At 43.8% G+C, this 23,689-nt stretch overlaps 1 pseudogene; it reads right to left on the reverse strand.

Moving 5' to 3' along the window:
• Positions 1-22,817: 22,817 nt before the first annotated feature.
• LOC123822634 lies at positions 22,818-22,929 on the reverse strand (annotated as a pseudogene).
• Positions 22,930-23,689: the final 760 nt, after the last annotated feature.

Genomic DNA, 23,689 nt, shown 5'->3' on the forward strand with positions numbered 1-23,689 from the left:
GTCGGCAGAATTTTAAGAAAGCCCCCAGATTTCTCCCAGAAAGTGACCCCCTTTTCACGGTACCCCACTCCATTCCCTTCTTGGGCGGGATGCACGGAATGGCCAGAAGAAGGGTTATGTGGATTTTTTTACTATACATCCAAATAGACTTAGTTTCTCTCCAATTGTTTTATTTGTTGTTTTTTCTTTGCCTGTTTAAGATATTTACATAGGCTTGTGTTTCTTTCCACGAGACTGAGTTCTTCCCTCCTTCTTTGTGTTTGACTAAGTGGGCAATAATTCACCGGCTGAGTCCGAGAATGGGTTAATCCCTCTGCAGTCCGGGAATAGCTAAGTTTCCGCCCTTGGTTCAAATGCTAAGTGAACCTGCATAACCAGCTTCAGGTGCAGTCTAATCTCCAGGCCACTGTTTATTTGTCAAAGGCCTTGCTGTGCACTCCTGTAGGTCAAAAGGCACAGAAATGAGAGGTGGCAGCGAGGTCAGACTCTGGGGAGCTGTGGAAACAGCCAGCACTCCCGTAGGCTCGGCCATTAGCTCCCTGTGTGGCCGGGGCCAGGCCGCAGGGCCCCCTGAGCTTTAGCTCCCACTTCTGTACAGGAGGCCGAGGCCCAGAGAATCCCTAAAGCGCATGTCAGCACCCAGTGAGCCTGGGGAGGGGGAGGCCCATCCAACCTGCAGGCACAGCTACCCCTGGCTGGATCTCACGCTGCGTGTTTTTGAAGAGCGGTGGCCTCTAATATTTGTGGGACGTTTACTGGCTGGGTCTCTTAGTGAACTACCTTCATACGTGATCGCATTTAATCTTCACACAACCCCGTGGGATAGTTACTGGTATTTTGCTCAGCTTTAAATAGTGAAATTTAGAGAAAAGAGTTTAGGGATTTCCTCAAATCACACAATTAGAAAGGAGCAAAGGGTCCTAGCTGATGTGGCTCAGGGGATTGAGCGCTGGTCTGTGAAGCAAAGCATCACAGGTTCAATTCCCAGTCTAGGGCACATGCCTAGGTTGTGGGCCGGATCCTCAGTGAGGGGGTGGGTGAAAGGCAACCACACATTTTCATTTCTTTCCCTTCCTCCCTCCCTCCCTTACCCTCTCTCTAAAAATAAATAAAATCTTAAAAAAGGAAAGTAACAAAGCGAGATTAAGTCAGTTTTCATGCATCCTATGTTTTAGTCTTATTGCTCTATTCTAGCTGCTATGCTTGGGGGAGTCTGGGGGGAGGGAGGCAAAGGGGGAAAATTGGGACAACTGTAATAACATAATCAACAAGATATAATTAAAAAAATAAAAGCAAAGTTCACCTATCAATGATCTTAAAATAATATAAATAACATGTATGTAATGCCAACCATGTGGCTAACAGGTGCATAGAAAAGTAGTCAACCTCACTAATCACTGAGCGTATTCAAGTGAATAGCATGAGACATCACTTACATGTGGTAGAATGAACATGGAAAGAAGCCACATTATTACTGTTATTAAAAACACAGCAGACAACAAGTGTTGGTGAGGGGAGGGGAAAGGGGAACCCGTCTGCACTGCTGGTGCGAACGCACGTTGGTACAGCCACTCTGGAAAACGGTATGGGGGCTCCCCAGAAGAATTGAAAATGGAGCTCTCCTGTGACCCAGGATTCCCACTTCTGGGTGTATATCCAAGGAAAGTGAAGTCACTATCTGGGAGAGATATCTGCACCCTCGTGTTTATTGCATCATCATTCATGGTAGTCACGAGGTGGAAACCACCTAAGTGTCCACAGATGAAGGAATGGATAAAAAGGAAAATGTGATACACACAATGGAATATTATTCAGCCATACAAATGAAGGGAGTCCTGCCGTTTTTAACAATGTGGATGAAACTTGAGGATGTTTTGCTAAGTGAAAAAAGTCAGGCAGAGCAATACAAATACTGTGTGATATCACTTATGTGTGGCATCTAAAAAGCCAAACTGGTGGAAGGAAGGAGCGGAATGGTGGCTCAGAGGGGCCGGACTGGGGGACAGTAGTACAAGGGGCAAGAGGTTGGGTGGGAACGAGGAGTTCTGGTTCAAACGGCTCAGACTCTCAGTCATGAGATGTGTAAGTTCTGGGTGCGAATGTATAGCACAGCGACCGTCATTGACAGTGCTGCGTCGTTAAGTACTTGCAAGTTGCCAGGAGAGTGGAGTGCATGCAAATGCTACCTCACACACACACAGCTGGTAGTTAACGAACCTCGTCTCGGTAATCATTTCCCAGTACGTGAGTATATCAAATCATCACACTGTACACCTTAAACATACACCTTGTTATACATCAATTATGTCTCAGTAAACCTGGAAAAAAAGAGCTATTGCAACACTAACATATTATCGTGCTTGACATAAATATGCACTCCATTATTTCACCAAAAGTGAGATCGACAGATATAACTTTGATTTATTGTAACAAACCAAATCACTTACCATTCTATCGAGAATCTAATAAACATATTTGAAAGAAGTTGTTCCTGCAGTATTCTGATGATCGCATAATCTGTTGGTACTTAAAGAAAAATTAAAAATAAGGGATTTAAAAATAATTTGCATTAACTCCCACAAAGGGGGAAATATTCGCAAGTGAGGCTAGCCCCTCCCTACTCAAACTGTGGTCTACAGGTGAACACCGGCCTCTCCTGGAGGCTTGCTAGAACGGGAGACTCTCTGGCCAGCCCCTGGAGGCTTGCTAGAACGGGAGACTCTCCGGGCAACCCCAGACCTGCTACATAGAAATCTGGGCATTCATGAGGTGCCCAGGCAGTTTCTGTGCACCTCACTGCCTGGGCACTGCTGTATCCTAAACTTTGGCTTTTTCAGCTGTCAAATGGTCAATACTCAGTATCGGTACTGGATCTACTTTGAAAGCATTATTTCCACAGAATGCTCAGGTTTAGAAAGAACCTTTTTTCCCCCCACAAGGGAATGAGTGGGAAAAAATTAAAACAGAAAAAATATAAACAGAAATCTCAGCTCTGGATTATAATCTACCAACATTTTGAAGAGTGCAAGGAACTCGTCGTTATTACAGTAGGCTTATGGAGAGGAAGGAGCACTGTGTGGTCCTCTGAGCTCACCCATGGAGCTAACGCACTTCCTCAAGTCCCCTTTCTGGCTGCTCGAGTCCCGAGTGGGTGTTTGGAACTCTCCGGTCAGGGGAATTCTGGCACCAGATTGCAAAGCTGGAGAAATGAATGGCATGGTCTATGATCCCAGACAGCGATTCGACTTTTTGATAACAACTCAAGATAAATTTGATAGGTTTGTATACCCTAGTACATATACACCTGCTTGTTGCAGCACTGATTCTGATAGTAACAATGAAAGTTAGATACAACATAAATGCGTATCAGTTGTGGCCTATTTATATTGCAGACTACTACACAGGGGTTTGTTTCAATGAATGGATCTCAGAATCGACAGGGATTGTTCTCAGAAACATAGAAGAAACCTCTTCAAGTGGGATGCATAAAATGTGAAATGTTCCACGTCAAGTTTGTAAACCTGAGAAACCATAATTTGCTGTGCTCGAACGCCTGCACACACTCAAGCATAAAACCATTCGTGGGAACGCTGGATGCTGACTTTATGACAGCAGCTGTCTCCGCAGCAGGACAGAACAGCAAGAAGAAGGGACAACGACGCTCCTGTACTAGTCTCTGTTCTTCCCTTATCTGTTCAATCTTTCACAGCAAAAAGAACAATTTGGGGAGGAAGCAGGTGGTTTCTAACTAGAAAAAGAAAACAAATACCAGCAACCAAAAAAATAATAAAATTAGAATAAATACCTGTAGAATTTCTTCATTCAAGAAGTTAGGGTTTTTTTTTTTTAAATAAATGAAGCTCTTTGAAGTTAGTTTTAAATGAATAATAATTACTTCTTCAGCTGGAGGGTGATAAATTACCTCCTCATTCCTGCCCTATGGCCTCATTTACTCTGCTACTTGTATGAAAAAAATGGATACATGGAAATTTCTGTGAGTCTAAAAAGGTACTGGTGGTCTAGAACTCCTGAATCTGACACAGACTGAACCAAAATCATCATTTTCATTTTGGTCCATGTTGTTAGAAAGAAATACACCTCAGGATATGAGTTCATCAGTAAACAGATCTCATGCAGGTGGATAACATGAACCTTTGGATGGAGGAGGTGCAATCACTTAGAAGCTGTACAGTGTTGAATCTCACTGAGTCTGGAGGAAACAGTTTAAAGTGTTGTTATTGGGATTAAATGCTATATAAAATATTTAGTATTGTGTTTAGCACAGTAAGTATTTTCTATATGATGGCCAATAGTAATCATGATGATAGTAATAATTAAGACTGTGAGCAGCCTATGCTCTATAAGATTTTTTTAATTTAGTATTGTGGTATCTTAGGAGATAAATAATATATTTTTCAGGGTAAGTAAATAAATCACCAAATTAAAATATTGAGTCAGTTTGGCTTTTGTTCAAATGTAAAGACGTACCAAGGAAGATGAACAGCTCTTTCTAACTCATCTCCCCTTTTAACTTTAAATACATTTTTTCTTCAAGCTCTATCCCAAGTATAAGTCCACTTGGGCTCTAACAAAAGATTTGCCTGGTTGACCTGCTATTAGTATTTGGGACAATGAATGAAAATTCAAATCCTAAAATAAGTTTTTTAACTTGATATTTTACTGAAATATGGTTTTAAAAACTTGAACTTTGATTGACCTTCTTTTTTTTCCCAGCACGAAGTCTCCATGAATAAATTAGGAAGAGGTAAAGTAGGTTTTGCCCTGAGACACCTTGCTTGGGTGCAAAGTTTCAAATGAGAAACTTATGAGATCATAAACTTTGTTAACCAACACTTACAGCCCAGCACCCACGCCCTGCACATACACTGCTCTCGGTGACCGCAGGATAAGCTGACCGTGGGCCTGAGGCAGCCCCCTGGCTACCAAAGGAGCTGCAGGTGTGAAGAGAGTTGGAACGCCCAGGGCAACATCACGGTGCCAGCTGCCTCAGAATCTGCATGTGCAGAACTTGGGGCGGGGCCTTCCCTCCACTTCCTTTCCACATGGCCCTTCATTGATCAAAGCCCGCCACACACCGTGCTGCCTCCCTCCCACTCTCCTGTCTCCCCACCCAATGGTGGTTCTGTCTCTGAGTGAATGAGTGAAGATTTTCCTACCCTTTCCCCAGAAAAGCAAAAATCCTGAGATTTTTGCTTTTTCCTACCCTTTCCCCAGAAAAGCAAACAAAATTCTGAGACATGACAATCTGGTACAATATCTCAGAGTTCCATTTTGAGCAAATAAATCAGGGCAGGCACTTTCCAGAAACGAAATGGAGCTTTGGAAAGTGCAAAGGACCACACAGTCTTAGAAGATCTAAGGCTAATCTCTGCACCCAAGTCCTGGTGCTCACACAGTCCTCCTCAACACGCAGCTAAAGGCATGCGTAACCCGAGGGTGTCAGGAAGCTCAGATATACAAGAAATATATGTCTGGAAAGAGAGGGGACTCCAGCCAAGATGAAGTGCTTGTGACAGTGACGCCCTTCTCTGTTTCAAGGAAAGGGGTCTGAAAATGAAGTGTTCCTTCTATTGGCAAAGCTGTCCAAAAATTGCGGATAATTGATGTTTTCCTGAGAAAATAACTTGGAAAAAGACCAAACCCAGCCTCGCTACACAGTTGAACATGGCTCACTGAACTAGGGGAGGATGGAGACTGGATAGCAATGGGAGTCCAAAAGCCACACGCTTGTTACTGACAGCAGTGAATTTCACCCTGTGGATGCCAGTGCCCGGGGGAAAGCAGGAGACCGTGGGGACATGGGTAGGAGCAGACACAAACCCGTTGGTTCTAGTCCCCAAGACTGATTATAGGGAGGTGACTTACTGAGGAAGAAAGGTAGACAAGGAAAATTGTACCTGGGGTTAGAAGAATGGGTATGAAGCGCAGACAAAGAGATATTTATTGAGAAATTAATGAATTCCCATACTGGGAAACATTTTACCCTTCCAAAAATATGTAAGCAGTTGCCAAGGATAAGGTGTCAAGTACATTTCCTATAAATAAAGAGCTTTCCTAATAAATTATGTACTTGGTAAAAGGAATTGTATTCTACATGCTATGGCCTTACTTCATAGTTTTACAGATTTCTTTAATCCCGACTATATTTTCCCAGCTTTTATATGAGCTGCTGACACTGGGTACTAGTGGTGGCTGGTGAAATTATACTTTTTCCAGGTTTTTAAGTCTAAACTGGTAGCTGGGGAGGAAAGAATAGGACTGCAAAGATGGCTGTGGCTACAGCTTTTATGATTCAAGGAAAATGAACAGGTCTTGAAATATTCCAAGTTTCCTTTTCTTCAAAAATTTTTAGAATGATCAAGAAATGTGGTGGTTACCTGACGGGAAAGGGGTGGGGGAGGTAGAACAGGGTATCGGGGGGATGAATGTTGATAGAGGAGAAACTTGACTTGGGGTGGCGAATACACAATCGATGATATATTATGGAATTTTTACACCTGAAACCTGTATAATTTCATTAACCAATGCTGCTCCAATAAATTTTTTTAAAAAGAAATACACTACTTAAAACTTTCAGAATAATGGAAGTGAACTGTGATCATTTGTAAGTGCAGGAGAGACTAGTAAAGTCAGTTTAAAGAAGACTCTTTGATGTACGGGGCCTGTCCAGAAGGTATCCAGCCATGTACTATGAAAAAGAGAGGCATTTATTGAAGAAGATACGAGAAGCAAGACACATTGCACATGAGACAGTGATGCCTCAGTCCCCTTCCAAGTGAGCACTTGGGACCTCACACAGTGCTCCCGATGGCCATCAGCTGCCCCATCACATTTTCCTGAATTTCATCAAAGGTCTGAAATCTCTTTTCTCTCAAAGGTGATTTTAGTTTTGGGAAAAGCCAGAAGTCACAGGGTGCCAAATCTGGGTTGTAGGAGGGCTGAGTCACCTGGGTGATTTGATGTTTCTCAAAAAAGCTCTGTATGGGGAGTGATGGATGAGGAACTGCATTGTGATGAAGCTTCCAAACACTGTTTCCCATAGCTGTGGGCTTCTGAATCATGTGAATAGTTTCTGCCAAGGAATGTTCAAACTTAACGCAAAATTTGATGCAGATTTGTTGCTCTACTCACTCAGTCATCTTGAATGTGACGGCCACACAGTACACATGCTCACTCAACAGTGTCTACGGCCTTCCCACCGACTAATTCAGTGAAGTCATCATTGTTCACACATGCACATTCCAGTCCACTCCCCTTGGCTGCCAGGTTACATCGATGTCATGCAAACCATTCTTGATATATTAACAATGGCTGGACTTTTCCCGGACAGAACTTGTATATGAAGCATTGCTTCATGAAAGCCACCAGTGTTGTCCCGAGAGTGCCAGACCTTGCCTAAGCATTCTTTAAAAACTTTTGGATCCTATTCCCAAATTCTGAAAAGCTTAGCAATAGAATTGGAAATAAAATGTTTTCTAGGTTAAAAATACTGAATATGATGCTTCAGTTAGAGGGCACCCATGGAAAACAATAGATTCAGAAGGTTCACTGCACCTTCACGGCAGTTTCAGAACATTTTTCCCAGCAGGGATGAAGTGGTCACTGGGAAGCCAGAACAAAAACGAACACCTCGGGCTGGGTTGTTTACGGGGCCGTAGATCAGTATAAACTGAGGGGTCAATGGCCAGTCTCGCTGGCTTCTGCAACAGCTCAGTGTTTAAATCAAAACCCCACGTTTGGTCTATGTGAGTGTGCCAGATTTTGTGGGAAATTATAAGCACTTGCTCCCAGAAGTACTCCTCTAGGCTGTCCTCCCTGAGACAATGGAAAGTCAGCTGGGAAAAAATCAAGAGACTCTAAGTTCAAGTTCAGCTGTGAATTCAACTGACGTATGATTCTGAGCAAGTCATTTCCCTTTGGACCTCCTTTTCCATATCTTAAAAAAAATGAAAAGAGGATTGTCAGGCATGGCTCTTAAGATCCTTCTAAATCTAATATTGCAGGGTGGAAAATAAGGAGCTTATTTAGAAACTGCTCAATATAGCGTCCTCTTCCCTAGGGATGAAGGTTAAAGAGTCTTTGGGAAGTAAAACTGAAAGGACCCGAGGAAGAGCCTAACACTAGCCCTGCCGTCCTCCTTGTAAAGAGGCTGACCGCTTGTGTTTCTTGGCCTCCCGCCCAGGTGCCGGCGCAATAGCTGGTTGTTTCAAGTGTGGAAATGAAACTTCGTCCGGGTCTGAAAAATCCAGGTTCATGCTCTCCTGTATAGGAATATGTCATTTTACTGCCAGAAAAAGTAGAAATTTAAATTACAGTAGAAATAAGAATTATCACGCTTTTAAAAAGTAACAGCCACAACCAGTATGGTGGTTTGATATTGCCTTTGACATCTTCGGTATCGGGTAACTTTGCCTGGGTCTCATCTCACCAGTGGCAACAGTGTAGCTGTTTGAGGATCCTGTCACTTCTTTTATGCTCAAAGACGGGGCCTGTTATATAGTAGGTGCTCAGTAAATGCTCTGTCCATTCCACGACTTTCAAACACTCTCTTTTTTGTTGGAAGTTACATCAACTATTCTATTATATTGTTAATGAACATTATTTTACAAAGTATATATATTTTTTTCCTGTGGCTTCATAAGTCCCTATAGCAGTGACTAGATAGTTCCAGAGATCTCTGGGTACAGCAATACAGGGTAATCTAAACATATCTGCAATTATTTATTCATTTATTTAATAGTTAGCTTAAAACCATTGCATGTTCAAATAAACAGGAAAACTTTCCATCTTTGTTCATTACCATAATTTTGTGCAATGCATGACTCATTTATTTGAGTGGCCTTCTGACTGTTACTTCCATGGCTATTGAACATATAGGCAACTTCAGGAACACAAGACAGTTATTTCATTTATATTCTGAGACCTCTTCTTTGGAGAATGAGGCAGGAAAGGGACTTGCATTCTGGACTGACAAATCCTTCGACTATTCAGAATGTGTAGGCCTTCAGAGAAGTTGCTTATGCTTCTTTTTAAGAAGTATTCACTCAGTGTGTATTACATAATAGATATAAGGGACTACATTAGTCATAGAGAAAGAAGTTAGAAAAAAAATCCACTGATTTTAAGGCATTTACAATCTATAGGTTAGACAGATAAACACCTTACCACATTTCCTATGATACAGGTCTGGATGCTAAAAGGCATTCAGAAATCATTGTTTACCTGAATTCAGTGTAACAACAATACGTAGCAGCAGTGGACACATATTTGTCAATACACCATCAGGAGACACGTTTTAAGATTTGAAGGACCCATCTCTTAGGTTAAATGAAACCAGACCCTAATTCATATGTTTATCAAATATGGAGTTTGTTTCCTCAAGAACAACTTCATATTCATGAAGAATTAACCCATGGGCGTCGCAGGAAATCCCTAGCACTTGAAGTTAATCTTGGAAAGACTCACCAGGCAGATGCATTTCCAAGAGGGGTCCTCATATACATGTGCCAGCGCAGAATCCTGGGTGGGTGGAGAGACCATGGGGTTTACCCATCGGGCCATCTTCCATTCACTTAATCATGTGCTGACATCTCCTGTGCTCCCTTCCTTGCACTAAAGGCAGGCGAAGTCTCCTGTGTCCCCTGTCCCTCGCACATAGAGTCACAATTATATAGAGGAGGCCCTGAGGCATGAGCCAGTCCTTTCAGCCATCCATACTCGCCACCTGTAGCCACCTTCCCTGGGGGAGCTTCTCCAGCCTGCCCCTTCGGTGGGGGCATGAAAGACAAGCAGGCTTTGCCCAGGGTAGCAGCCATTCCTGGCATGGCACTGTGGTCTGCTAATTCTGTAACTGTACCTGCTTTGCAGAGAAGGTGGTGAGACGTTGACAACCTGCTAATATAATGCAGCTCAGGGTTCAGAAAGCCCTGCCTTTCCTCCCTGCCCCACTTCCTCCCAACAGAGGAACGGAAGGACCAGGCCACAGAAGAGGCAGAAATCAAGCTGCTGAGCCAGCCCCAAGTCCAAAAAAGAGGGACTCTCCAGCTTATTTAGGCTTAAAACTCTCCTGAGCTAAATGTTGCTCAGCCAATCTTCCCATCAGACTCAGTTCTGCACCTCAAGATGAAAGTGTCACTCATAAGTCAGCAGGCACTGGCATTTGGAGAAAGGCCAGAAAACAAGCCTGTGAAACACTGGTTCTGTGCCTTGCGTCAGCCCCATCCCCTCCCTTTTTCAAGCAAGATGCGGTTGGAGACAGGCCTCCTCGGACAATGATCCCCCCTCCCCATACCTTGAAGGATACCAGCACTGTCCCTCTAAATCCTTCACAAATTCTAAACCTGTGCTGTGGTGAGAATATTTTTATCTTGCCCATTTGAATACCGTGTGCCTAGCCATTGTGTGTGCATGTGTGTGTTACTCCAAAGGACCACTGAGTATTTGCACAGAGGTAGAAATTAAACGTCAGGAAGGTACAATTGCCTAGCATTATAAGACTAGCTGGCGGCAGAGCCGGGCTGTTAGTCCAGGGTTGCCCATCTGCAGAGCTTCTCCTTGCTCTGCTAGCCATGCTGCCTGCCTTTCCCATGAGGCAAGACAAGGACAGATGGGCGCCTGGACAGCTGGGGGCTGCAGAAAGAGGGCAGGCAGAGATGTGGTGAAGACGGGGCTCAGAACAGGGTGATAATCCCAAGGTAGATTTGGGCTAATGAGCAACTTGACTGAATGTGGCCCCAATGAGTGGAACAAAACTGCTTCTGAACCATTATGGGGAAAACGAGTGCATTTTCTCCAGAATCAGTTTCAACTTAACCTCCAAGTGTGTTATTAAAAGCCTATGTTTTAGAAAGAGCCCCTATTTATTTACCTACCTTTGTGGATTAAAAAAAAATGTGCCAAGGACCCGTCTCTGCTTCTACCCCATCCCTTTCTCTTGGACAACTCTCCTGACTGGTGTTTCTACCCTGGCTTTATTCCCTGTGCACACGTTGTAACACCAATACCAAAGGAGCTTTGCTAAAACATCGGTTGTACCATGCAACGGCTCTATTTAGGAAACTTTGAAAGCATTTTCTGTGATGCCTCAAACTTCCATGTTCCCACACCGCTCCACAAACTCTTCCTCCACCTGCGTTACCTACCCCTCACCACCTGCCTCAGCATATGGGCCACTTTCTCAGAAACCCCCTGAATGTTGAAAAAGAAACAACAACTGTGAATGGTATCCACCTGGAACACCACCCTCCCTCCCTCTTGGGGATGATGCTTGCCAAGGGGCGTTGTTTGAAAGGAAACGGGAAAACAAGCAGGGAAAAGTGAAATCCGGAGCCAAGAAAACTGGTAAAGAAATAGATTGGGAAGAAGCAGATTACTGGGAGGTTTGTTGAGTGTGGGCCAGAGGTCAGAACTAGGACCTATGAGTAGGAAGAGTATCAAGTCAGATGTAGCATGTTTTTAGTAAAGTGGATTTTGACGTTAAAGATTTATTGTGCCACACGAGAGCGAACACCCTGTAGAAGGCTCTGGGCTCCAGGTTTCCAGAGAAGGCAAGGTGACACGGCGGAAGAGATTGCAGACATCGGCCACGTGGGGATGACACAGAGAAATGGCACGTCAGTGCAGCGGACAAGGAGCCAGCGCAACCCGCTGGGACTTACAAACTCCCAGTAACTCCTCTGTGTGCCGAGTTGCTGATCAAATTAACCACAGCACAACCCCCTGCATGGGCCAGAGGGTATTACTTTCCCCAGTCTCGTAACAGCTTAAGAAATGTATATTATTAACAGAAATTTCATATCTTCCACTCTCCAATATTTGTGGGTAAGGAATTTACAAGCAGCATTATTAGGAATATGAGGTTTTTCTGGAAAAAGCCCAGCCATTGTTAATACAATGAGAACAGTTTGCGCAACGTCGATGTAAATTAGCAGCCAAGGAGAGTGGGCTAGAATGCGCAGGTGTGAACAATGACCACTTCACTGTACATTCAGTGAGTGAGCCAGCACATTCTCAATGGCTGAGCAAATAGAGCAACAAATCTACATCAAATTTTGCCTTAAGCTTGAACATTCCGTGGCAGAAACTATTCAGATGATTCAGAAGGCCACAGCTATGGGCAACTGATGACTGGCAGCTTCATCACGACAAAGCGCCTGCTCAGGCATCACATCTCATCACAGAGTTTTTTGGTGAAACATCAAATCATCCAGGTGATTCAGCCTCCCCACAGCCCAGATTTGGCGCCCTGCAACTTCTGGCTTTAACCCAAAACTAAAATCATCTTTGAAAGGGAAGAGATTTCAGACCTTCAAAGAGATTCAGGAAAATGTGATGGGGCAGCTGATGGAGATTGGGAGAACTGTGTGAGGTCCCACAGTGCCTACTTTGAATGCGACTGAGGTGTCATTGTCCTCTGCACAATGTATCTTGTATCTTCTCCAATAAATGTCTCTATTTTTCATATTGTATGGCTGGATACCCTCTGGACAGACCTCGTATGCATGAGTATTTCGGGCACGGACACATTCGGTAGAGAAATGTTTTCATACAAGGGTGTATTTTAATGTTGGCGTGCAAATATGCCCATGATTTACTCTCTAGCGTTCAGCATGGTTGTTGTTACATTCATTGAGGCTACAACACAGTGATGATGGTTCACGACTGTTGAAATGTTACTCTCTAAAACAGCACTGTACATCCTTCCATGTCATAGGGCATCCCTTTGCCCAGTTTACTGGTGAGATGCACCACAAGTAATGTGTTAGTAATAGCAGGTAAAGTCTCAAGTTTGTGGATGATGTAATTTTAGAACACTATAAAATCAGATTCAAGATCGTGCCTCAAATAATGTCATTTGCACTGAACTTTACAGTAGCGATCTTGAAGACAGAGAACTGAGTTTCAGTCAGCACCCAGGTGATTGCATGTGACTTCAGGTGCATCCCATGGGAATGTGTGATGCATGTCTTCTGTTTCCCGTTACATGTATGATGGCTGAGAAGTCGGGAACCCCCTTCTCGAACACTGAGTGTGAAGTAATGCACTGTTTTCCTGTCGTCCTGACGATCTCTGCATCTGTGGGAAATGCACGTGCTGGAACATGCTGTTCAGGTACATCTTCTAGGTGTCAATTTCACAAGAAAGCATCTCAATATGTCAAGAACATAAAAATGATGCCCTGACTTTTAGAAGAAATCTATGAAACTCCTATCATTTTGGAGCATGTACGTGCTTCAGTAACTTGACCATAGCGATTGTCTGAAAAGATAGAGCTTCTCATGGAATGTCAATGTATGGTCAAATTTCAGGAGGAAATGGGAATATAATTACATATTTGCCTGTCGTAATGTTAGAGTATGCAATGCCTTTGTTCACCCAGTTAACAAATGTATGATTTGTGCTGTATTCCTCTGAATTAAAAGCAAAAACAAAAACAAAAACAAAACACGCGAGTGCCACACTGAGAAAGCCAGGGACAGAAGTGCAAGACCATACTAGGGAGGCGAGGAGGGTCTAGACTAGATTCAAGGCAGAATCTTGAGAGTCATATTACAATGTATCTTTCTCCTTATATCTATGTGGAAACAAAGCATTTTAAGCAAGGTCTAACAAAAATTTCATTTGAAGATAGACCGTGGAGGTAGTCAAGAGTTGATGTGGGTTAACGAGTGTAGGGAACTTTCACAGAAGTCCAGGCAGCAGGTATTAGAATAGGGTGGAGGGTGTGGAGAAATATGGATGAAGTCAAAACGTATTTAGGAAACAAGACAGAAAGCTCCTAGTGAGGAGTCAGTAATGTGGAAGATCAAAGAGTGGGAGAGGCGGAGATTACTCTGGAGTTTCTGGTTTGTACCACCAGCGGGGGAATCTAAATGAAGGGGCTGGAAAACAGAGTCTCGGGGGGATCGGGTTTAGGCAGAAAGATAACCGGCTGGGTTTCAGATGCAGGGAGCTTATGATGTCTTTGTGACGTTCAGAAAGAGATGTAAAACTATTATTTAAAAAATGCCGTGAAGCTCAAAGGAGAATCCTGAGTGGGAGATGAGTATCAGGTTCCCCTGCTCGTTATGTCTCTCCTTACTCTGCTCTGATTACTACAGCTTTACAGTAAGTCTCGATATCAGATATAAGGACCTCAACTGGTTCTAATTTTTAAAAACCATTTTTGATCGTCCAGATCCTTTTCATATTCATATGAATTTTAGAGTCACCTTCTTAATGTCTTCAAATGAAGAAAATCTGGCTGGGATTTCGGTTGGGATTTCATTGGATATATAGGTCGTCTTTAGGAAAATTGATATCTTAGCACAAATGAATTTTCCAATTCACTATAATGTTTTATCTTGTCATTTATTTAGGTCTTTTTTCAGCAATGTTTTGTAGTTTTCACTGTATAGGTCTTGCTCATATTTTTTTAAAAAACTTATTAAGTATTTTATGTTTTTGATACTACTGTAAGTGGAATTTTTAAATTTCACTTTCTGATTTTTTATTTGCTAGTACAAAGAAATAAAACTAGTTTTATATGTGAATTTTGTATCCTGAATTCTTGTTTATTTGTGTGAGTAGTTTTTTTTCTTGGTTGATTCTTTAAAGTCTTATAAACACATGATCATATTTTCTATAAAAGAAAGTTTTACTTTTTCCTTCCTCTTAAGTGTACCTTTTGTTTCTCTCTCTTGCCTTAACTACACCAGCCAGGATCTCCAGTAAACGTCTGAGTTGGTGTGGCCAGAAGGGACAACACCCTGGCCTTGTACCTGATTTTGGGAGAGAGTATTCAATGTTTCATAATTAAACATCATGTGAGCTCCAGGTTTTTCCCATAGATTTCCTAAACCGAATGACCTTCCTGAGACTCCATCTCTGAACCCCCCACATGGGGAGTTAGGGATTTAGCATATAAATTGTGGGGGGTGGGGGGCATCACTCAGTCCACAGCAGTCTGTTTAGCTTGCTCAGCTCTAGGACCCTGCTCTACAAATTCCAACGGCCTCAGGCTCTCAGAGTTCTTTCGTTTCCCCTCTTCTTCTCTGTGAAGATGCTCTGCTTGAGTTTCCCCTCTCCACACCACATCCTGGTAGCAAACTGGACAATCGTCGGTGAATCACAGCACTGCACTTCCTGTTGTGCATTGTCTGAGAACAGTCAGTTAATATAATTTGTTCAGTTTTTGTAGTGCTTATAGAAAGAGTTCACATTTAATCAGGTAGAATGTAGAAGCCTAATTGTTTTTTTTTAATTCTAAAAAAATAAACTGATGGAACCAATGACTTTAACAATGGTGTAGTGCAAATTTTGGGTATAGCATACGCCAGAAAGAAGGATGACAGAATTCATGATTTTGGATGTAGAGCAGTTACTGGTGGGAAGACAACGTCACAATGTGATCAGGTAACTTCTGCATCTTTAGTTAATCACCAAATGGTAAGAAAGTAGAAAAAATATCAGTGAGCTAATTGGTACTGCTGTACAAACATATTTACATATTCACTTATAAGCAATATGAATATTCAATTATATATTCGTTCTGTCACCAACCATTCTCTGGATATCATCCAGGGTTAAGGCCAGAAAAGTGTGACAATTCAGAATTATAAAGTTTTCCTTTTGGCTTGTATAGAGCGCCTAGGGAGCAAATTAATCTTAGGAGAAGACATCAAAACTGAGTAGACTAGAACTTTGGGAGTGAAAGTACAATGTCATAGTGAATGCAGTCAGTGATTTTTACCAGGAAAGTTCTAGATACAACGACTTCACTGAGTTTATTAGCTTCTATACCCTTAGACAGTCATCAGATGTCACCCTATCGTGGGAAATAAACCAGTCCATCCATCTATTTCTCTGTCAATGCCTCGTAAAATAGCCAGTTTAAGTCTCAGAAATAAGACAAAACAAAAGTCCATGGAGTATTTTCCTTCCCAAAGTTTTCCAGAAAATTACAAGTTACATTCTTTGGAATTGCATCCCATATTTTCAAAGGATCCCAGTTACTCAGTGAGTCAGACAGAATGGAGTCCAGTCCTGGCTCTGTATCTGAGTAGTTCAGTGACCTTGGGCAAGCTGCTAAGTAGAGAAGAGAAGTAAGATACAGATTCAAGAGATACGGAGGGAAAACAGTCAGGGAAAGTGGTTGACTGGAGATACACACACACACACACACACACACACACACACACACACACAGAAGGGCCAAGCTTCATGTCTTGTTTTCTTGTTTGAGGGATTTGAGAGCATTGCACCCTAAACAGCAACAGAAGGAGGTTCATGGGAAGTGAGTTACATGGATTTGAGAGATTCAGAATTTGGACGGTAGGTAGCACTCCATGTTGAACCTGCTGGTGGAGCTCTCTAGTAGAGATGAAACGATTTGACAGTGAATGTTGGGGCTCAGAAGGGCAGCCAGGCGTTCATGCATTTTATTCAGCTAATGAAGTCAGTCAGATATTTATTTTTTCACCATCACTGTGCTGGTTGCTGCAGATTCGGAAATGAGACTCAGTGTCTGCCTTCAAGGAGCGCACCTCATTGGAGCCAGAGAGTTCAGAAGACAACGAGATAACCCAATCCTGAGGGCTCCGTTGTTGCTGGGGCTAGGATAGAGGAAAGGACAAAGCACGTTGGGAATACCCATCTAGGCAGTGAGAAGTGAGGAACCAGAGCGGGCTTCCAGAGCAACTGATCTACGTCTTGAGGAAGAGTCAACATTTGGCAGGCAGAGAAGCTCAGTAAGACCTCGTCAGTGGTGGAGGGAGGTTCTGTAAAACTGTACAAACTCTCACCAGCAACACAGGGTCAGCACCTCTCTAGAAGTACATACATTACTTCCACTAACACCACATTCCTCGTCTGATTCTTACGTCCTTGTGCATTTCTTTTTATTACTCTGTTGCCTTCTTCTTTGCTCGGCTCCTGAATGACAGCACTCTCTCCGGAGCTGCTTCTCCTCCGGCTGCGTGTTCTCCCTGAGGCGTCACCTGCGGCTGCACGTATCATTTTCGGGGCAGTGACTCCTCTCCTCGCTCCACACTCTCGCAGTCCTTAGTAGTCTCCACTGTACAACACTCACCCAGAAAAAAAATACCCGCTTAATTTCCCTACATTTTCCCGTGCCTGGTCCAAGCCCGTTCTTCTCCGTAAACAGCAGCACCATCCACCAATTACTCAAACCAAAAACTTGGGAGGCATCACGCAGTATTCCTCTTTCCCCCAGCAGTCAGTGTATCCTTACGACCTTCTTTCCCAAATATCCTGAAATAATGTAATTTCCTCATCTTCGCTACTACCACCCCAAGTCCCAGTTACCGACCTCTCTGCCTCAGACTATATTGCAAGAGCCTCCTAAGTGATTCCCTACTTTCTGGTTCATGGACAGTCATTTTTCTATTCAAATGTGACCTTGGGGAGGAACATTTTGGGGGCAGTGGGACAACAACCAGATCAGGTTTTAAAGTAAACGAGTGATGAAGATTTCTAATCCGTTCATTGATTCGTTTCTGCATTTCATTGGACAAGAACTGAGGCATTCTTTGAGAAAGATGGCAAAGCACTAGCAGAAAGGGAGAAAGAAAATTGCAAGAAGACTGTGTAGAATGGAAACCCTGAGGCACTGGAGACAGACGGCAGAGCACAGGAAGGCAGGGCCCGAAGCTCAGTGATTTCCTTCGTACGCGAAGCGGCATGACACTGAGCTAATCACGAAACTCCCTGAGCCTCCGCTCTCGTGTGAGTTAAATGCTGGCTGTGGGGATAAGTGGGCTGGGTGCGTGAAGGCAGGGCTGAGACAGAACAGAAGCCTGCACAGAGGAAGCGCCCGGGACATTTTGGACACGTTTTAGAATTAAGTGGTTGTTACACAAAAATGTTTGGAGGTGAAAGAAACATTAGGCCTTCAATCTCCTGTGTAAAGGAACAGTCATGGTCCCCTGTAGGGAGTTGAACGGAGGTCTCGGAGAGTGAACTCAGTAATATCAGCTGCCCTTTATTGATGTGGAAGGCGTAATGCTAAGTAGCATACATACGGGTATTTTTATCCTTCCAAAAATAACCCTCTGAGGACAATGCCAACAGTGCTCCCAATTACAGATGATGAAATTAAGGCTTAAAGAGGTAAAATCACTTACCTGAGATACAAAAAAAAGATAGTAAGTAGGGATTTGAACATAAATCTACCAATCTTGTCAATTCCCTATTCTGCAGATTTGAATAAGAATGTTCCAAACCATACTAAAACCACCGCCCTTTCAATAGAATCAGAATAGAACAAAGTTATTTTGTATCACCTGTGTTGCTACTCCCCCTTTACTGAAATATACCCGCATACAACTTAAAACAAAGACAGCTGGACTTTCCTTCGGAATTCCTTTGTCCACAGATTTCGCCATTCACAGACTAAAAACAGAAATACTGCACAGCAGAAGACAGAAGCACCCACCATCTTGAGCTGCCACGGTGCTGGTGGCCAAGGGAGAAACTGGGCCAGGGCCGATGATCCCAAGCAGACAGCAAGGAAGTTAACATTTTTATAGAGAATTCTAAAATTAAAAAAAAAAAAAACAACGTGCTTTCAGAAGCCCCTTTCATCCTGAAAGTGTGCTCTAAATATTTGCTCTTCAGGCTTCTGTAATGGAACTGCCATGGCTTTGCACACACTACGCAGAATAACCCTGGACTGACCTGGAAGGCCTGGGCGCAGTGAGTGATAAATCTGCTGGCCCCCAGTTTGGAGAGCCAAGTATTTTCTCGAGGTCACAGCGCTGGCTATTCACACAGGCCTGCAAATTCTTTCAGCAGTGCCCCCTAGTAAAATCCTGGCCAGCGCTTTGATCTCAGGGTCCCTTTCTTTTTGTAACATGTCCAAATACCTGGGACGAGGAGGCAGGCAGAAGTCAGAGTGAAATTAAACAAACAGTGGAGAGTGACCAGCCAGGGTGGCTTCTCGTCCTGAGGTCACGTGTTTGCCTTCCTCCTTGCAGATCAAGGTGAAAAGTGCACCCTGAGCTCTGGCCAAATATGGTCTATAAACAAACATGAAAGAAGGATTAGCTCTCTTCCCTGAGACTAATGGGGACCCCCAAAATCAATAGCTGATTTGTGACAACAAGACTAAGTCAATATTGGAATAAAAGATACTGGCTGTATCCAACTCGCCCTTAATCTCGGGTAAACTTGTAGCAAATTCAACACCACTCATTTTTTTTGGGGGGGGCTGCAACCCTCCCTGACTCGGAAGGAGTACTGATGAAGGGAGGCACACACAAAAGCCACCACTTGTTTCTTCTAATCAGGTCCCTTTCTTCTCTGCTCATGACCGATTGCAGTGTGCAGACCCTTTTGTGCTAACTCTGGTCCACCCAGCAAGAGCTCTGCATGAACAGAAAACAGTCAACAAGCTGCCCCCTGCATCCTGCCTTGCCAGCAGAGGACCGCCAAGAAGAAGAGGGTGCTCTGTAAGGGAAAAGACTGCCGCTGTTGAACTTGTAACATGGGGAGTTCCCTCTGTCCAGAATCTAGCAGCACTGGGAGAGATGCAAGGCGAACTTTATGGGGATCAGGAGTGACTTCTTTTAAAATTTTTATTGTTGACGCTATTACAGATGGCCATCACCCACTCCCTTTTCTCCCTCCACCAACCTCCCCCCACCCTGCCGCTACTTCTCCACACTGCAGTCTGTGTCCATGGGCTTTGCATTTATGCATACATGTTCTTTGGCTAATCTCTTTCAGTTCCCCACACTCCCCTCCCCTCTGAGATCTGCCAACTGCATCAAAGATTCAAGGGCCCCCACGCCATCAAAGGATACTATGAGCTAGGGATGGAAAGTAACTAAGCCCCCTGGCCCATGCTCCCCACTCCTGAGACCACATGATACAAGCGTCCCAGACCAGCCCCTCTCATTCATAGCTATTCAGAACACAGTGTGGGACAGAAGTAGGTTACAGCTGTATCCACCATTGAACACAATACTTAATAGACAAACAAACGATACGGGAATAAACCGTGTTTCACATATTCACAACTCTAAACCTCCTGTGACCTGGCCCTGTATTTTGGTTTACTGGCCTCCTGTGCGGGGACTTTCCCAAAAACCACTCAAGGAAAAAGTGACTTACACTCCCCGGCATGTGCAGGCTCAGCATCTGCACTTCACTGATGAGAACACTGCCCGGGACCACAGGATGGATGAAAGGTGAACCCGGCATGCGTGCTCAGGGAGCCTGACTCCGGGGTTGGCACGGTTAGCCACCGCGCTCCGCGGCTACGTGACCTTAGCGTGCCTGTTAATCTCTCCCGAGCTTGGCTCCCTCATCAATAAAAGGCACGTTTTACTGCACATCTGGTAGTGTCGTAATGAGCAGTCGATAGAAAATGCATGTCAGATACTTAGTAACGGCTTGGCACGTCGGGCCCAGTCGCTGGCCGGTTCTTCCCTGTCATTTTCTTTGATAAAGGAACAGGAAATGGAAGCGGCACTGGGTCTCTCGACCACTTCTTGGCACTGCGCGCGGTCTCGTAAATGTTTCCATCTAGGTTCTTCACCGAAATGGGTTTCCCTTCATTTACATTTTCGCCGCCATGCTGTTGTCTTTGACTTGAGCTGTTCTGGGGGCCCATGTATCCACGGCCATGTTTCATCATCAGGAAGGGGCTCATTATTCCTCTGTCTGTCTGTCTGTCTGTCTGTCTGTCTCACAGCTTTGGCGTTCCTGCTGACCTTGCTCTTGCAGCCTGGATGAAGAACGAAGGGCTAGTGGCTCAGATGGGCTGCATCCCAGGTCTGCAGCGCACCCACAGCGGTGAGGGAGGGAAACCCTGAGAGCACTCGGTGAGGACGAAGCCGGCTCAGCATCAGAGCCTGCGGAGGCCCAGCCACCCCCTTGTCTCACGTGTGGGCAGCTCATGCCAGAAAGAGGAATGAACTTGCCTGAGATGCACAGTTCGTCAGAACAGCCTCCTATACACCGCGTTGTCCAGGCCGACAGGGAATCCGCCCCCCGATCCTCGCAACCAATAAAAATAAAATACCCATCCACAGGGCGCTTGTCATTCTCAGGGACTTGACTAGGTACCGCACATTCGTCAGGGTGCACCAGTTTTGACCCAGCTGAAATATTAGAATCAATACTTGGCTACAAGCCAAGGCAGAAACGGAGTATCGTACTCTTACAGACTGCGCTTTTGAGACGCAAAAATAAACCTGACATTTTATCAAAAAGTAAATATTATTGTTGCTTCATTTTCAATGTTTTATACTCAAATTTTAAGAGATGGATAGAGTGTGAAAAAATCATTTTTTAGCACTATCAGTTACTGGTGACTCTAGCATTAACAATACTGTGCAATTGCAGCACTAAAGAGACATTCATTTGTGGCCAAGGTCAGCAGCGGGGCAAGGTCACAGCTCTGCCAGCAGGAGGTACTTCCGATGCTCTGCTCGTGGTGCTACCAAGTTACTGAGATTTTAATCCTCTCAAGTTGTAACCGACTGATGTAAATATCTATTTTCCCTTCGCCCTCCCTGAAAATACAGCTACCGAAGCCACTTTATAAGCCCAAAGTTTTGGATTTGATCAGAGACGTTTTTAAGATTATTTTCAGAAGCAAGTTTGAGGTTGATGGCTTATCCATTCACTTAAAAACAAACAAACAAGAAACCTTTACTTAATCCTTCCAACAACCCTTTGAGTGGGTGTCGTATCTCTATTTTACCATGAGAAGTTAAGGCTTAGGAAGGTCAAATGATCTACCTAAGTTAGGAGTAAACGGGGTTTTAACCCAAGCAGTCGCAGGGCTATGCACGGTGCTACATGATGCCCCAAGCCAGCGATGACCACCGGTGTGCCACGGCATGCCAGCACACTGCGAGAATTTTGAAGACGTGCAGTACCTGACTATTTAGGCAGTACCTGACTATTTAGGCAGGGGCATTGACCCCTTTTCCCTCACATTGTCAAATAGAAACATGACAATGGCCAACACAGTAATAGCATTCTGGTGTGACAGAATCAAGATTATATTAACTGTTTTTGCCAGATCAGCAAAAAATGTATTTTTTGATGTACCGCCGAATTTTAGTAATCAGTTTTTGTGTGCCCTGAGATGAAAAAGCTTGGAAACCGCTGGCCTCCATGAACAAACAGCGATACACTCATTCGTTCTCGCACGGTTTGAGGTAGTCATTCTCACGCCTGCTTTGCCTGTGGCCTGAGACCTCATGAAATGGCCAGTCGGGCAAAACCAGGGTTTGAACGCAACTGCCTCACTCTCAAATACCCACTACAACCCGCCACACACCCTGCTTCTCACCAGTTTCCCCACCCCCCGGACATCCTTTCAACACTGTTCAGTGGCTGTTCCTGCGCTCTCACTATATGCCGGGGACTAGTGAGGTCTAACATTCTTTCTTTTACATACAGATATTAGCTTTACTTTTAACTACAGTTTACATATTGTATTACTGTCAGTTGTATAATATAGTGATTAGACATTAATGTAACGTACACAGTGATCACCCGATAACCCTAGTAGCCACCTGACACGGTACCTAGTCAATATATTATTTATAATATTTTCTGTGTTGTACTTTATGTACTAGAAATATATATATATTTTAAAGTGTATATATATTTATTTTATAATAGTATAAAGCTATTCTAGAAATGTATCCGATTTCCACATTTCCACTAATTTCAGAAGCATTTTTCCATATTCTGAATATGTTAACTTACAGACAATGATATTAATACAGCTATTAATTGCAAATGCTGTCTAAGTCTCAGTTTTTTCCTTTGTGTAAAAAAAGCAGTGGTTCTATGCCATGAAGTAGGTAGCAATGCCTTAACCGTATGCGTGTTGTTAGTCCATCCTTGTCCAGGGCAGTGCTAACCTTCTCTCCTTTCATACAGCACCTACCATTCTTAAAAGAAGGAATGAAGGCCTATTCCACACGGAGAAATGTGAGGGGGGACCAAAGAAAATGAGATTATCTCCTGGGGGGGCGGGCCCCTTGTGGCACAGGCTTCCCCCCATAGGTGAGTGTACCAGCGGGCATTGTTGCGAGAGGCAGCATTCGGCTTCCGTGAATTTTCTGAAGGTTCTTTCGGTTCATCTGCCTGTTTCCTGATGGGCGACTGACAAGTGCGCCTGCCCCCACCACACTACGTTTTCAGCGGTTTTTGACCGAAAACAGCATGACTCCTGAGCCCCACCCTCCCTATTAACCTGATCTCACCCTGAGAGACATTTTTTTTTGGTTTCCCCAGATGAAAAAAATTCTTAAAGGGAAACGTTTTGCTAATGTGGAAGAGGTCAAACAAAAAACGGCAGAAGCATTGAAAAAGATCAACATTGGCAAGCTCAAAAACCATTTTGAGCAGTGGGAAAAACGTCTCCATTGGTGTATCGCATCCGATGGAGGGTACTTTGAAGGTGACTGAAGTTTAAACGTGTAAGAATGAACACGCAATGTTTTATAAATAAGTTCCAGTGTTTGTTGGGGGTTGCCCCTTGTAGATTTGCGTTGCCACTTAGGAGAAGAGATACACAGTAACACAGCATACTTTTAAAAAATTGTAGAAAACAATAGATGTGATTCCGCACAATGCAACAGAAGAAAAGCCGGGGGCGTGATTGCCCAGGGTTTCTCCGTTAAGAGGTAATATTGGGTTA

The sequence above is a fragment of the Phyllostomus hastatus genome, unplaced genomic scaffold (assembly GCF_019186645.2).
Source record: "Phyllostomus hastatus isolate PE091 unplaced genomic scaffold, TTU_PhHast_1.1 phas_contig_402, whole genome shotgun sequence".
NCBI classification, from domain to species: Eukaryota; Metazoa; Chordata; class Mammalia; order Chiroptera; family Phyllostomidae; genus Phyllostomus; species Phyllostomus hastatus.